This window comes from Neofelis nebulosa, chromosome 8 (genome assembly GCF_028018385.1).
Source record: "Neofelis nebulosa isolate mNeoNeb1 chromosome 8, mNeoNeb1.pri, whole genome shotgun sequence".
NCBI lineage: Eukaryota > Metazoa > Chordata > Mammalia > Carnivora > Felidae > Neofelis > Neofelis nebulosa.
The window spans coordinates 127,358,037-127,372,446 of record NC_080789.1 but is presented as its reverse complement, the minus strand read 5'-3'; the positions used below and the strand labels follow the sequence as shown (position 1 = coordinate 127,372,446).

At 40.2% G+C, this 14,410-nt stretch overlaps 1 protein-coding gene across 2 annotated transcripts in view; it reads right to left on the bottom strand.

Annotated features, from left to right (window-relative positions):
- The window catches only part of CUBN (cubilin), a 278,970-nt gene that overhangs the window by 22,380 nt on the left and 242,180 nt on the right, over positions 1-14,410 (bottom strand). The gene's annotated exons all lie outside the window — the stretch shown is intronic.

Below are 14,410 nucleotides of genomic sequence, written 5' to 3'. Positions count from 1 at the left end.
TTGCATAACAAAACTTCTGGAAAGCATGACCATATTTTACTTTTATGTTCTGCGTTTATGAACACTATCAGATGGAAAACTGAATTTATGAAGAATTTACCCAGCACTCCAAGAAAATTGGTTCTCAAGAAACGTTTTACTAAATAATCTGTCAGAAAGAGGCTGAGGGGCATCTCATCTAACACTATCTAACACATACTAACACTAACACATCTAACACTACTAACACTCACCTAACACACATCTAACACTAAGGTCCAGTTTATATTAAAACACTCTACATGTGTGATTTTTATTCCAAAAAGAAAGGGAAACTGAAAAGGAACTTAGTTGGGGAAAAAAAGTCTACTTTGAAATTCATGATAAAAATACAAACGACAGATAAAGAATACTCTCAAGGTGACAGAAAGTTCTACTACAAAAACATATAGAACAACATTATCAGAACATAGGACTTGGTTTTGTCCATTTCATAGTCCAAGTCAATTACTTCAGAAGTGACGTCAGAAGAGAGTAAAAGGAAGACAAAGTTATTGATGATTTTGAAACCGTGCACATGAGCTAAATTCAAAACAACCCTAGTAGGAATTGGGATTAAGTGGTCCAAAATAGTGTTCATAAAGCTTACATTCTGCACAAATATAGATCATTATTAGTTCCAAAGTTGAATCTCACTGACCCTGGCCTTTCATTTATCCGTCTCATTGTATTTATTGATCTGTTAACAGGGAAAGGATTGCTTTCGACATTAGGGGGCACCAGTATTTTGGACTTGGAGCTCGGCAGGAAGTGGAAACACAGCAGCCCTCCTGAAATGAGGAGGGTATCAGTTGTGCAGTGTTTCTCAGTACAGGTGCATTATTTAGTAGGTCAGGCTGCCCTGTCCAGAGCTTCTAAGTCAGGTAAAATGATAGATTATTTGCACAGTCAGATGTTTCCTAGAGTTGAAATGCATCCAAAGGCCCAATCCCTGATAAACCCATAGATGGTATCTAGGACAAAATTATTCTGAAAAGAAAGCAATGCCCAGGGCTGAACTTCATATTGCTAATGATTCTGCTCGTGTGAAACAGGCCCGCAAACTAAAGAAAGAGCTGGAATTTGCACAGCTTTTGTATCCAATGCGGACTGACTGTTACTTAAGAAAACCACTTAACCTGGGTGCCTGGGTGGCTCAGTCGGTTAAACGTCCCCCTTTGGCTCAGGTCACGAACCATGTTTTGTGAGTTCGAGACCCGCATTGGGCTCTGTGCTGACAGCACAGAGCCTGGAACCTGCTTCAGATTCTGTGTCCCCCTCTCTCTCTGTCCCTCCCCTGCTCATGTTCTGTCTCTCTCCCTCTCTCTCAAAAATAAATAAACATCAACAAAGGAAAAAGAAAACCACTTAACCTGATTGACACGCAAAACAGGGAAGAACAACTTCCCCTAACCGGGAAGAGTTAGGGTATTAATGAACTGACAAATGTATTTATTAAATATTGTTTTAATAGTCAAAAGAAACATATTTAACATTGAGGGGGGAAAAATAAATGGTAGTCCAACAGCAGTGACAAGACAGATAAATGACGATAATACAATTCAGAAAATAATAGGCGCCATATAAGAGGCAGGAAAGTCTGGTGAGTTCTGCAGGAAGGGAGAGATTACTTCGGGCTGTGAAGGATGTAGAACGTCCAAGGAAGAGGTGACATTTGATTTGGGTCTTGAAGGATAAACAGGACAAGACCGTGTGGAAATGGGATTGGTATTGGCACGTCTAGGTTCCTTCAGAACTTCACAACCAAAGGCGAAGTGTACAAGGATTTGGGTTATATGCATAGGAAAGCATGGTTCTGTTAGTAACAACGATAGAGTCCATGAAGGAGAATAACATGACTGGGAAACAGGACTCGCTGTTCTGGGGAGGGCCTCAACTGTCAAGATCATTGAGTTTGACCTTGAGAACCGTGTGCATTCTGTGCATAATGGGGATGCATTTGAAAGGTTTCAGATTAGAAGAGTGGAAGGGTCAGAATGCACTTTCTAATCACATCTGATGGAAACCCTATCTGATGGTAGCATCTCACGCAAGGGAGCAGGATGGACGGAGGAAGGTAAGACCAGGAGAGGGGACACGCCAATGGTGTGGGCTGGGGAGAAGAAGGGTGTAACACGCGGAGGTTTCTATGTGGGAAACTGGTGTTGCTGGGCTTTATTCTGTTCCTGCGTCAGCTTTAAAAATTAACTGTTATTTTTGGGGCGCCTGGGTGGCGCAGTCGGTTAAGCGTCCGACTTCAGCCAGGTCACGATCTCGCGGTCCGTGAGTTCGAGCCCCGCGTCAGGCTCTGGGCTGATGGCTCGGAGCCTGGAGCCTGTTTCCGATGCTGTGTCTCCCTCTCTCTCTGCCCCTCCCCCGTTCATGCTCTGTCTCTCTCTGTCCCAAAAATAAATAAAAAACGTTGAAAAAAAAAATTTAAAAATTAACTGTTATTTTTAAAAAGCTCCAACTGTCTTAGTACCACTTGTGTATTCATTGTTACTAACAGATTAATAAGGGCAAAATGATGACTGTACTTGGGCAGAGTGGGGGCTCTTATACACACTTAATATTCAGCAGTACTGGTGCCCCCAGGACTAAGGTCATAAGACAGACACACCCTCCCTCCAGGGAACCCAAAAGCAAACACACAAAATTCCTTGGTGTGGGCTGTCACAGACTGACTGATCGAATGGATGATTCTTAACTCTTTAGCCTCTCTCTTGGCAGTTCATTAGAATGGACAGGGTTTACTTTTCTGTGCTCTGATGTGAGGCTTGCCCGAGTGACCTAAGAATATTAATGGGCTGGAAGTAGGAAGGGGTCTGAAGTGGGCTTTGGGCTTTGTGGTTTTTGGCTGGTGCTCCTGTGCGCCATCCACCGGGAGCTCATGCCCTAGGTAGCTTCTGGTGAAAGACAAAGCGGGGTCACATAGAGCAGACTTGAACGCGCTCTGAAATATAAAGCCAAGTGCCGTCCTTCTGTGGCCTGGAACAGGCAGACGACGAGTCTGATGAGCCCCAAGTGACAACAATACATGCTGTGGGGATGAGCGCTGAATTTGGGTGATTTGTTATGCAGCATTGCTGTGGCAATAGCCGACCAAAACACAAATGGCTGGTTCGAGTTATTAAACTGTAATAGAGTGCATTGCTTAATTCACAGAATATACACACAGAATTTTAAAAAAGGAGAATTAACACGGTCTTCAGACAATCCTGGCCAGAATATTCAAATAACTGAAGTAAGCATAACATTATGTGAATGAATTCTATGATTCATACTATGTTTGAATAATATTGGGGCGCCTGGGTGGCGCAGTCGGTTAAGCGTCCGACTTCAGCCAGGTCACGATCTCGCGGTCCGTGAGTTCGAGCCCCGCGTCAGGCTCTGGGCTGATGGCTCGGAGCCTGGAGCCTGTTTCCGATTCTGTGTCTCCCTCTCTCTCTGCCCCTCCCCCGTTCACGCTCTGTCTCTCTCTGTCCCAAAAATAAAAAAACGTTGAAAAAAAAAATTATATTTGAATAATATTATATACTCAAATATACTATATTTGAGTAATATATTAATATGAGTGAATATAATTGACATAAGTATAATATTATATGAGTAAACACCTTTCGGTGTTTGTTTGGTGAAGGAAATGGGTATAGTTGCCCTATCCCCCCACTTTAGTACTTAAACATGGTACAACTGCTCTGTGCTTCTGCTCCTCCTACAGCAAATGGAACCATAAATGTTTGTATTTGGGGAAATATAGAGAGAAATATTAACCAAGAAGGATCCTTTACCAAAAACGTGCTTTGCCACACTACCAGTTCTGTATTTCTTTTCTTTTTTTTTTTTTTTTAACATTTAATTATTACTGAGAGACAGAGCGTGAACAAAACTGGAAGCAGGCTCCAGGCCCTGAGCTGTCAGCACAGAGCCCGACGCGGGGCTCGAACTCACACACCGCGAGATCATGACCTGAGCTGAAGTTGGACGCTTAACCGACTAAGCCACCCAGGCACCCCCCCAGTTCTGGATTTGTATAGTTCAGCAAAAACATGACATAACACGAAGAACTCTGTGACTGTGAAATAGTTTCATACCCAAGAAATTAATATCTGTTTACTATATTCATATTTTTAAATCTCCCTGTCCTTTTTAACTAGTATCAACCCTTAACCTTGACATGTCGTTTAGCACCATAAATCCATCATCTTCCTTGTTACTACACACATTCTACCATCCAGCAAACTCTCATCCATCAGCACCCAGTTCATCAGTCATGTCCTGTCGGAAACGCTCTATAACGACACTCCCTAAGCCCGAGAACAAATGCCACTCCAACCGTCTTCTCCACGTTGGAAACACTTCCTACAAAAGAGCTACTTCTTTAGAGAAAGAAAACGTTTGGCTACAGAAATAGTGGAAATATAAACCCATTGTAAGCAGTGAAATGTGGGTTGAGCTCTACTTAATTAAAAATCAGTAACCGAATCCTAAATTATTTCCCTCCAGGAAATTAAACCTCAGAATGAAGCTCAAGCCAGGACAAATCTGACAAAGCAAAATAGTTATATTATCTAAGACAAAACATCTTGAAGCCTTTAGTGGGGACAGATACATTTCTAAATAGTTATCATGAGGATTGACATTTTTGTGGCTGACGTTACATTGTGGCTGACATGCTATGGAGGTCTTCTGGATAGGATCTCTGCCTGCCTCTGGACGGCTACCACTTGGACACATGGCAAACGGGAAGCCATACTTACAGATAAAGACTGGCCTGACTTCAAGCATTTTCCTGTTCCCCAGTGAGCCAGCTGGGGCTTTAGCCGGTAGTTAAAGGAAACAGATAGAAGCACAGGAAACAGAACACAAACCCTTTAAAGCTGGTGCTTCAGGGAAATGGGGTGCACCAGATTAGCTTCCCTTCAACCACACAGGACACAGGGCTAGTGCTCCAGAACCCTTTCTTGGAATAAATCTGTGATTTTCAAAGCTGCATTATTCAATTGCCCTAAAGCCATGAATTCATTTTTAAAAATTCAGCTAGGTTCCAGATGAACGTGTTTCATCTTTTTCTCTAAAAGCAGATTGGATTTATTTTTCTACCCCCCTAACCTCAAACAGGCATGACCTTTTAGGTATTATATTTATGTTATACTAGAAAAACAATTTAGTGGTTTTTGTAACACAAATTATGTGTTCTTGTTTTCATTTGTTTGTGTTTGGTAACGTGACTCAATTGGACTCATTGTAAAAATCCTAATTTGAGACCCAGCCTAATTTAACTTAGAATATGTACTTAGTCTGGTAATACTTGGGAAGCATAAAACTAAAATACTAAAAGAAGGGTAATTTCAGCAACTAATCAGTAGCTATAGTCACTAGAAAAAGAGTAATACAATGTATAACAAACTTAGGAGAATTTTATCATTATCTTTCTACTAATTTCGCATTATTTAGATATTACTGAAAACACTTTATGTATGCATCATCAGTCTACATGCATTTCATGAGAATTAGTCTCACTAACTTTGAAGTTTTAAAAATGATTTGCTAAATCAAATGTTCTGATCATATTATCATGTCAGCTGTTGCAGGAAAGGATTTAGTATGATCCGACTTGCTTTCATGATAAAAACCCTCAGCAAACTAAGACTAGAAAGGAATTTTCTCGACACAAAGTATCTATAAAAATCTGCAACTAACATGATATTAATGGTGAAAAACTACATGTTTTCCTTGTAAGATCAGAAACAAGGCAAGGATACCTTGTTTTCATCACTCATGTTCTACATCATTTTGGAATTCTTGACAGTTAATAGGCAAGAAGAAATATATAGGCAGACTGGAGAGGAAGAAATAAAATTGCCACTATTTTTTTTTTAATTTTTTTTTTTTAATTTATTTTTGGGACAGAGAGAGAGAGACAGAGCATGAACGGGGGAGGGGCAGAGAGAGAGGGAGACACAGAATCGGAAACAGGCTCCAGGCTCCGAGCCATCAGCCCAGAGCCTGACGCGGGGCTCGAACTCACGGACCGTGAGATCGTGACCTGGCTGAAGTCAGACGCTTAACCGACTGCGCCACCCAGGCGCCCCAAATTGCCACTATTTTCAGATGTAGAACATCCCAAGGAATCTGCGTAAAAATTCAAAAACTACTGAGTTCAGCAAGAACTCAAAATATATGAACAATACATAAAAGTCAGTCACATTTCTATATTTGAATAATAAACATATGGAAACCAAAATTAAAAATATGATTGCTCCAAAGAAAACTAAATCCTTAGGTATACACTTCATGAAACACACACAGGATCTATGTGCTGAAAATGACAAAATGATAAAAGAAATCGGAGGAGACCTAACTAAACGGAGGGACATACATGTTCATGGACTGGAAGACACAACATAGTAACAATGTCAATTATTCCTAAATTGATGCACAGGTTTAATGTAATTCTTATCAAACCCCCAGCAAGATCTTTCTGTTTCTATTAAAAAATGCTCACTTAAAAAAAAAACCAACACGCTCATTTTAAAATTTAAATGGAAAACTATAGGCCCTTGAATATTTAAAATGATCTTGACAAAGAAGAATAAAGTTGTTCTCCACCTTATATCCCAAAGCATCACCAAAGGATGTGCCGATCAGTCTGTAGCCTCTGAAATGGCATGACCTACAACATGATACGTGTTTCTCCTTCTTCATAGAATGTTTTCCCAATGAATGCCTTTTCACCCTCCCAAGCCAGTACCATTTAAAGCTAAGATTTATTACATGCTAAATGAATGCCAGGGAATTTTTTAGTCTAACCTTCACCACAACCTCATCAGGTAGTTATTATTAGCATGCCCATTTCAGAGATGAGGTAATCAAGATGTAGAGAGGAAAAGTGTCCAAGGCCAAACTTGTTGGGATGTACAAGAACTGAGTTTGCACCTAGGAAGTCTTGCTCCTGAGCTTACACTCTTTTTTTTTTTTTTTATAATTTTTTTTTAACATTTATTCATTTTGAGAGACAGAGAGAAACAGAGCGCAAGTGGGGCTGAGGCAGAGAGGGAGACACAGAATCCAACACAGGCTCCAGGCTTTGAGCTGTCAGCACAGAGCCTGACGTGCAGCTTGAACTCATGAACTGTCATGTCCTGAGCCAAAATCGGATGCTTAACAGACTGAGCCTCCCAGGCGCCCCTAGAGCTTACACTGTTAACGATCACACTACAGTTCAGGGTTCACACTCTGTAATGCTTTCTCTAACAATCCTGTGTCCTTTTTACTCAACACCAAGGAAACACAGGTCCTTCTTTTCTGCCTCCACTGTCCTTGGCACATTCTTCTGTCAAAAAGCACTTATTATCCCAAATTTACAATTACTTACTCTTCTACTTTTTTAAAAAAAATGTTTATTTTATTATTTTTGAGAGAGAGAGAAGAGAGAGAGAGAGAGATGGGGGAGGGGCAGAGAGAGAGACACACACAGAATTTCAAAGCAGGCTCCAGGCCCTGAGCTGTCAGCATAGAGCCTGACGTGGGGCTTGAACTTACAAACCGTGAGATCACGACCTGAGCTGAAGTCGATGCTTTACCGAATGAGCCACCCAGGACCCCCTAACTCCTCTACTTTAAAAAAAAACACAAAACTTTATTTAATGAGAAAGAAAGAGAGAGAAAAAGAGAGAGAGAGAGAGAGAGAGAGCTCCTGTATGCACGAGCAGGGGAGGGGCAGAGAGGGAGAGAGGATCCCAAACAGGCTCCATGTTGTCAGCACAGAGCCTGATGCAGGGCTCGATCCCACACACCGTGAAATCATGACTTAAGGCAAAATCAAGTGATACTTAACTGCACCCAGGCACCTCCTAACTTGAATCAACCTCTCAAGAATACGGATCTTGTTCAGTTCATCTTTGTATTCGCAAGAGAAGTTCACTGCCTACACAGCAAGTAGCTGGTGAATACTTTTGAATAAACAATGAAGGAATGAATAGAAAATGTAAATAGTTATTAGGTGGATCTTCACATCTATGCTGAGTTTACAAGGGGAATTCTTGGAATTAAACATATTTCTTGATTTATAGAGTTGTTATTATATTATAAACACGTATTCGATGTATACAAAACAACGTTTTTGTCCTATGTATTAACCTGTTTTTAAAGCTAACTTAATTGATTTTTACGGCATATTTGATTGTCAAGAGACAATTAGCAGGATAACAATAAAACATCACTAAAAGATTTAAAACACCGCCTGAGCAGTGGAAAATGCTTCTGTAGCTAAAAATTTGCAATGATAAATCATGTTAGGTCTATTACTTAAGAAAATTTAATCTCTGAGTATTAGGTTTCAGCAAGCAGAGCAAATTTAATCATTTGTAAAACAGAGGATACATGAATTTGCAAACTACACTATATAAAAGAAGTACGACTTACACCGAAAGAATGGCTATTAGCAAAAAGACGAGAAAGAATGAAGCATTGGCGAAGATATGGAGAAAAGGGAGGCTTCTTGCGCTGTTGGTGGAAATGTAAACTGGTGTAGCCACTGTGAAAAACAGTACGGAGTTTCCTCCAAAAATTAAAAACAGAGCTACCCTATAGTCCACCAATTCCACTTCTAGGTATTGATCTGAAGAAAATGAAAACAGTGATTTGAAAAGACACAGGCACTCCCATGTTCATTGCAACATTATTTAAAACAGCCAAGTAACGGGGGCGCCTGGGTGGCTCAGTCGGTTAAGCGTCCGACTTCGGCTCAGGTCATGATCTCACGGTCCGTGAGTTCGAGCCCCGCGTCGGGCTCTGTGCTGACAGCTCAGAGCCTGGAGCCTGCTTCTGATTCTGTGTCTCCCTCTCTCTGACCCTCCCCCGTTCATGCTCTGTCTCTCTCTGTCTCAAAAATAAATAAACATTAAAAAAAAAAAAATTTAAAAAACAGCCAAGTAATGGAAGCAAAAGAAATGTCCACAGATGGATGAATGGATAAAGATGAGCAATATACATACAAAGATGCGTGCACACACACACACACACACACGCACACACACTGGAACATTACTCACTCATAAAAAAATGAAATCTTAAAAAAAAAATAAAAAAATAAAAAAAAATAAATGAAATCTTTCCATTTGCAACAATACGGTTGGACCTAGAAGGTATTATGCTAAGTGAAATAAGTACAGACAGAGAAGGACAAACGCCATATGACTTCACTTATGGGTTGAATCTAAAAATCAAAATAAATGTGGGGAGCCTGGGTGGCTCAGTCGGTTAAGCTGCTGACTTTGGCTCAGATCACGATTTCTCAGTCCGTGAGTTCAAGCCCCATGTCGCGCTCTGTGCTGACAGCTCAGAGCCCGGATCCTGCTTCGGATTGTGTGTCTCCCTCTCTCTGTTCCTCCCCTGCTCCTGCTCTCTCTCTGTCTCTCAAAAATGAAAAAATGTTAAAAAAAAACTTAAAAAATCAAAATAAATGATCAAATGAAACAAACGGACTCATAGATACAGAGAGCAAATGAATAGTTGCAGGAGTGAGGGGATTGGATGAAGTGGGTGAAGGGGACTAAGTGGTACAATCTTTCAGTTACAAAAAAAAAGTAAGACATTGGGATGTGAAGCACAGCATAGGGAATACAGTCAATAATATTGTAACAACTTTGTATGGGGACAGATGGTAACTAGACTTACTGTGGTGACCATTTTGTAATGTATATAAATACTGAAACACTATGCTATACACCTGAAACTAATGCAATATTGTATGTCAATTGTTCTTCAATAAAATAATAACAGAAGGATGGCTTTATTTACTTAACATTGACAATTATAAAATCAAAGTCAGAAAAAATCTTTAAATGTTCTGTTTGGAGAGAGCAGGCTTAATAGCAAAGCACTATTTAACCGTCATAAAATAGATTGTAATATAAAAGAATTTACGGAATTCATAAAGCCAGACAAAGTTTCCCACAGCTTTTTAAAAAATCATTTAAATGGGGACACAGAACCATTTGGTTGTTCTTCTTGATATATTAGCTTGTGCACTGTGCTCAGGATATTTCAACTTTTGTTACTCTGGTGGAGACAAAATGGAGACAAGGATTACTTTCCCACTTCTGCTCAAGACTTGCTAAGTGACCTTGGCAAGTCACGTAATGTCTTTGTGACTTAGTTCCTCATTTCATAAACTCATCTTTATAAGAGTACCAATCAGGGCTAAACCATAAAAATACATGTCCAACTCACTTCATTTTGTCAGAATCCTGTGGTAAGGAATTTTACTAAATTGGAAGGCATAATTTGGGGCTAGGTTTTATTTGTTACACAGAGATTTATTACCCTTACATTCCAATGCAACTGTATTCCACATAACTGTGCTAATTCTTTATCAAAATGCCATGGAAAGCCAATAAAACAGATGCGACATTTACTTGTCAACATCAGAAGACAATGTTATTTTATGGCATATATTCTGTGATATTGTAGAATTATACTAATATAATATGTATTGTGAGCTATAATATACATCTATTAAATGTATATTGCATATACATATATGTTATATATTAATACATGATATTTCATGTAAACATTACTTATAATATAAACATTACAAATATATAGTATTAAATATATGACTATATATTTATTTATAAATTGTAAATATAGCCTAGTATAACAAAAATATAACTGTTTTAGAATATAAAATTATAATACAAATATTATATAATATTAATCTTATAGATATGATATAATATGATTGCTGTAGTTACACACACTGTTTATGTAATATAGCCTATGGGCTAATGTACTATTTGGGGCTCGGTACAAATTGGAATGCTGTTATTAGAAAGCAGGTAGCAGCAAGAAGATGAAAGCAGAGAAAAGTAGCTCAGTCTACCCCAAACAGGAATTAGAGACATGACCTGCCTGTCAGACAACTCACCCCAGAATCCCTCTTCGTCCCTGGCTATGTTTACTGACTGCCACAGAGATGATGTGGGTTGATTAGGAAAAAGGCGAATCTGGGAGACAATTACACATGGTTCAAAGCTTGGCTTTGCCTCTTACAACACGTTGACCACAGACAAATAACTTAATCTCTTAACTTCCTATTTCTTCCTTTGTAAAATGGGACCGTCCCTGTCTTGTGGGCAGTTGTGTAGATTAGATGAGACCATCCAGGGAAAGCCCCTGTGCTACATCCAGAGCATAATGGATGCTCCGGGACAGGTGGCCACTGTCATCATGCCTTGGGAGTTTGTGATGTCTTCACTTGGGAGTGAGAGGAACATACGGCTACTGCACATTAACAGATTTGTTTGTGTATAAAATGACAAGAAGAATACAGCTCCATGGTCCTAGTGATGTTTTGTTTCTGAACTGATTTATAACCAAAGAATTTTTTAAGTGTTTATTGCTGACCAGAGATAGTTTGCTTTTATGCTCCTGCAAACGCTACATCAAAGTCAAGCTGTTCTGAGTAAGGATGATAATTATTATAGGGGATCTATGGTTACAAATAATGTAACTCAAAGCACCTGGGTTTGAGAACACCTGCGATGAGGCGGGGTTCCATTTTGAGAAGAGCTTATGTGGTTTAGGTTATGCAGAATAATTGCTTTCCAGGTCTTGTGCATCTGAATGTTTCCCAGTGTTATCTTACGGTTTACCACTAACTCAATTTTGTCACTCAGCTTGGTCTCCACAGCACCAACTGGTTTTATTTCCCCAGTGACAGCTCTACTCTTGGAGACCAGACACAGCAATCAGGTCATTGCAGAGGTGGGGGTGGGGGTGGGGGTGGGAGCACAGATTCTGATGTTGGAATACATTTTAATAAAAATCTTTCCTTTCCTTTTACTGACCTGGAATTTTACTCCTGTCTACTTGCTTTCATAAGGTTTTGGTGAACCAAGCATTGTTGTTTTCTTTATCGAAGCCCTGCGTTCTCGGCTCAGCAAAAAAACCTTCTCAGCAAAACCCACCAAGAAGAGACTGCAGATAACCTTGGGTTTGACATCATCTCTCAAGGGAAGTCCAATCAACAGTGAAATTTAGAAGGCTTAACAAGGGCGGAAATAAGCTTAGTCTAATTTTCTACAAATGGGTGTACCATTTCAGCTCACCTCATTCTCAGACTTCATCAGAGGGAGCAAATGACATTAAAAGAACAGACAAACGCCAGTGCTTTCGAGTAATACCCTCATTATTGCTAAACTGAGAGTTACTAGAGGAATGATTTATAAAATTATTCAAGTTGTAACTCAATTCTCTTATTGTATTTGTACTTTTAAAAGTAATATGGTTTGGCAGCTTTTATCTGGCTGTCAGGAAGCACATGGAAACGTACCCATATCAATATTTAGAGTTACTGGATATACTTAAGTTTATTCTTTTATTGTTTAGCTACAGATTTTTAGAGTGCCTCTCAACGTCCAAACATAACACCAAAACTGTGAAACTAAGAAATAACTAGAAACCAGAGTCTGATTCTGACATGTTGTGATATTTTTCTCCATCTGTTTTGACTATATTTTCCATCTTTGGGGCTGCAACTCTCGTTGCCTTTGTCAGTCTCCCTTTCCTTCTTCTCCTGTCCCCTCTTACAAACAAAGTCAAGTTCAGCTCCCTTGGCTCTCTCCCACTGCTCCTGGTGCCTTCTTTCAGCATGTTAGGGAGCCGTTTTCCACATGTTACGGCAGTGGGCAAAAATCCAGAGAGCAGACGCACATGACCCAAAGGTTGAGTGTCATCTAGAAGTCCTGATTCTCTTGGTATGAAAATGATCCAAGTTTCCACCCTGAGTCACAGCTGAACTGTATGAACCATGATTGGGAAGGAGGCGCATCTAGATATAATAATGTAGAGTCTATCATTTATATTACCTATAAGGTAATTGTTAAGGAGGTGCAATGTGCCCATTTATTCTTCAGAACAGTCAACCAGCCAATAGTGGTGGAGTATTACGTGCTAGACCTCTGCCAGGCATTAGCATTTAACCAGAATTTAGCTTTTGATTTCAGTTATAGTTATAAAACAAACATTAGGGTTTGCTAGTTAGATTTCAGTGCAAAGTGAGTAAGAACAAACAAAAAGATCAAGGCACCCTGGAGCGGTCCTGTTGATGATAATGACCCCAGCTGTACACACACCTCTTCCCCACCTTGGAGATAGGGTGGGGAAGGTCACGCAACCTTGCAGAAATCCAAGACCTCAACATTACTTTCTGATGACATAACAGCCTCTCTCTTTGACATCTAAGGAACTGTGCACAGGGATTAGCTACTTTATCCCCATCACATTCTTAAAAGAAAGAAAGTGATAATGTTTCAAACTTTTCTTTTTTCAGTAGATAAAAATGGAGCTCAAAAATGTTACAGGACCTTTCTAAAGCATCTTACCAGACAACGATGCAATGGAGCATTTATGTCATGGCCACCTGCTTTCCTGTCTATGGCTCTTCCCATCTGGGCACATTCCCATCTTGTGGAGCACGATTCATTTTGTCCTTGTTAAACATGCACTTTGGTATTTTTGCCATTGTCTCACAGCAAGGTCTGTGAACCTGACCGTATTGCCACCTGACTAGTTCTCCATATGGTGAACACCCCAGCTAGCAACCGGGAGTGGCCTCATCCTCAGCACGTGGGCTGTGGGTAACAGGGGGGCTGGGAGCTTTAGTCATACATCCAGTGTTCACAGTCTTAGGGGAAGAGAACCTCTTGTCCCCAATCCTGTCATCTTCCCCAGGGTGACGTCTTTGTCCTTCTAGGACATGTCATCCTGAAGGGTCACTTTTTACTCTCTCCTGGGCTACTCGCTGAGCAAAATGCCTACCAACCTCACACCTAATTAGGCCAGGGTCAGTTTTGACCCCAACATTTTGCTGAAGTATTATAGAAGACATTACTTTAAAACACATATGAAAGTACCACGGCACTGCATAAGTAAATGTACTTTAAATCCCTGATCTAATCAAGTATCTAGAAGCCTGACGCCTAACGTGACAAGCATGTTGTGAGTAAGACTGACTGAGCAGCACCCTGGCATGAGACCGGGACAGTAAAAGGCAACAGGGGCCTTGATGGTTTAAAAATACATTTGCAAGCCTGAAATGCTTCACAGGACATACATGTGAGCACAGTCATGGCCAAAGCAGCCCCTGGTGGTCAAGGAGGGACAAAAACTCAACTAGCAGAAGTGAACAGACTATAGGGCACTTAAAAGTGTCAATTCTGCACTATATACAGCATTCCCATTTCAGCCAAACCCACAGGACTGATGGCTTTTGAAACTTGATAAGATCATCGATACCAGTGACAATCAGAGGAAAGCAATGCACGCTCTTGAGAAAACACTCAGATAATTTCAGAGTTGCACAGATCCCTAAAGCCCAGGA